Source organism: Sus scrofa, chromosome 2 (genome assembly GCF_054392235.1).
Source record: "Sus scrofa isolate SSC_HxYL_T2T_F1_AM1 chromosome 2, Sscrofa_HxYL_maternal_Yorkshire_Landrace_v2.0, whole genome shotgun sequence".
Classification (NCBI taxonomy): Eukaryota; Metazoa; Chordata; class Mammalia; order Artiodactyla; family Suidae; genus Sus; species Sus scrofa.
The window spans coordinates 73,922,952-73,925,823 of NC_139384.1; the positions used below are offsets into that span (position 1 = coordinate 73,922,952).

The window sequence follows — 2,872 nt, forward strand, 5'->3', positions numbered from 1 at the left end:
TTTACATTATTGGCCACCAAGTATACACATGCAAACATACAAATACACATAACTACACACAAACACATGATTAAACAAATAGAGTAATCGCCAGTAATATTCATTCATATACTCACAGGAAGGAATTACGTGAAAATTTTCACATATGTTGAATAAACCTATTTACCACCTTAGGAAGTTGGATACCACTCTTCTCACTATTTCTATAAGTATATGAACATTTAGAATATTCATTGTCTCTATACATTCAAACTGATAATATAAGGTAGATACAAGATTAAAAATTCAGTTACTGATTCCAACATTTTGCATTTAATAGCATTCAGAGAAATCTTTTTAATGTTTCATCACTGTTTTTCTCCATTGTAGGTTTCTTTTTGTAAAATGTGCATGTATTCATTTTTCTCATAATTGCTTTGCTCATATTTCTGGCAGGTGTCCATTTGTTGTCTTGACATAGTAAATATATAACTCCTCTCTCTTTCGTATAAATTGTTTTCGCTGCTTTATTAGGTATTCTGGGAATCAAGGAGATATAACTGGGGCTGGAATGATGCCAAAATCAAGGAAGCTTTTTTTCTTTACCATGTTTCAGGGGCTACGTGTGCTAATTAGATCTTTTCTCTGCCCCATGTCCATTTCTTTCCTTTATCTCTATTTTTAAACTGAGTTTTAACATTTATTTAAATGCAGAGCAGAAAATGGTCATGTTAAAATGCAGTACCAAGTTCACATGTCCATTGTAGGCTCATCAATTAAAATTTGGACACTATTTCTTCATTCTCTAGAGTAAAGGTAGTTTAACACTGACCACTTGATTTGTATCTTTTCTTTTCTTTTCTAAGGAATTTGTCTGGGGAAGCAGTGAGAAGAGCCTGGTAGTAACATGGTCCCAGATGAGTGTGTGTGTGTGGAGGGGAGTGAGGAGCAGTTCTGAGAACTGAGGTAACTGACTCCATATATTCCAAGGTGATCTTAGACAGAAACCAGAAGTACAACCAACACATTAAAATAAGGAGGGGATCCTTGTCTAGTCTCAAGATTCCTTCAAATTAAATTTAATAAATTCTAAGACACAGAATGTGAAGAGGGGGCTTCGTGTGCCTTGAAGTGTCAGCCACCTCTTTCCTCAAAACTCTTCTGACATGACCTCTCACCATTCTCTCTTGCTCATTCTCTTTGTACCCTGGCTATATTTTGAGCCTTGAACATCTGGAATAAGAACCCTCCTCAGGGCCATTGCACTGGCTCTTTCCCCTTCAGAGCACACATTTCCCCAGATAACCTCCTGTCTCCCACTCACTTTTCTCTGAAGTCAATATTCAAATATCCCCTTGTTTTTAGATCATTCTGAACTCCCAGAAAACGAACACAGCTATCCTCTTTCCCTTATACTTGCTTTTTTTCCCCCACAGAGCGTTTTAATTGTAGCATATTACTAGTGCCCACTTATGCAAAAATTAATCATGCTATTATAAACTTTTATTCCTAGTCATTACCACTACCACCACATGGGACCAGGCAATGATACCCGAATTTCAACATTTTTTCTTCTGGGATTGTCAAAGGAACAAGAATTGCAGCCTCTTGTATTTGGACTTTTCCTCTCCATGTACCTGATCACAGTGTTTGGAAACCTGCTCATCCTCCTGGCCGTCAGCTCAGACCCCCACCTCCACACACCCATGTATTTCTTCCTCTCCAACCTGTCCTTTGTGGACATCTGTTTCACTTCCACCACCATTCCAAAGATGCTGGTGAATATACAGACAGAGAACAATTTCATAACCTATGCTGGCTGCATCACACAGATGTATTTTTCCATACTCTTTGGAGGTTGTGATAGCATTCTTCTTGCTGTGATGGCCTATGACCGTTTCTTGGCCATTTGCCACCCCCTGCACTACACAGTCAAAATGAGCCTCTGGCTCTGTGGACTGCTGGTGCTGGTGTCCTGGATCTTGAGTGTCCTGAACTCCTTGTTACAAAGCCTAATGGTGTTACAACTATCTTTTTGTACAGACTTGGAAATCCCCCACTTCTTCTGTGATCTCAATCAGATGTTCAAGCTTGCCTGTTCTGACACTTTTGTCAATGACACTGTGTTACATGTTTCAACTGGGCTGCTGGCTGGTGGTCCCCTTGCTGGTATCCTTTACTCTTACTTTAAAATAGTTTCCTCTATATGTAGAATCTCATCAGCTCAGGGAAAGCATAAAGCACTTTCCACCTGTGCATCACACCTCTCAGTTGTCTCCCTGTTTTATTGTTCAGTCCTAGGAGTTTACCTTATCTCTGCTGCGACCCACAGCTCAAGCTCAACTGCTGTAGCCTCGGTGATGTACACTGTGGTCACACCAATGTTGAACCCCTTATCTATAGTCTGAGAAATAAAGACATAAAAGGGGCTCTGAAAAGACTCAATGGGATGGCGGGTATGAAAGGGTCAGTTATCCTCGAGGTGAAGAAGTGCCCTTGATTGTATGAGTTGAGACCTCGGATCAAGAAATTGTGATTGTTTGATCATTGTGAAATATGTTTTTTCCCATTTATGTCCTGGGATTTATATTTCTTTGAATTAAACCTTTCCATACAATTTCTACACATCACTTTATGATTTCTGCTCTGTTTGATATATAAGCAGTTTTTCTTTTTGTCCATTTTCATACATCCACAAAGTCTTTCTCAACCTTGGATAAGAACTGTTTGGAAATTTCCATGTCTTTCATGCAACAACCTCAATGTCTTAAAAATATTTGCTTCTCAAATGACATATATCATGCCATGTATTTTTTCCTAGTTTTCCTGAAAGAATAATCATGAGTTTTATTACTAGACTATTTATGTAATTTCATTGTAGGGTAAAATATGA

The 2,872-nt window shown here is 38.5% G+C and overlaps 1 pseudogene; it reads left to right on the plus strand.

The window, feature by feature from the left end:
* Window positions 1-1,447: 1,447 nt before the first annotated feature.
* On the plus strand, window positions 1,448-2,479 carry LOC100520009 (olfactory receptor 7A17-like; annotated as a pseudogene).
* Window positions 2,480-2,872: the final 393 nt, after the last annotated feature.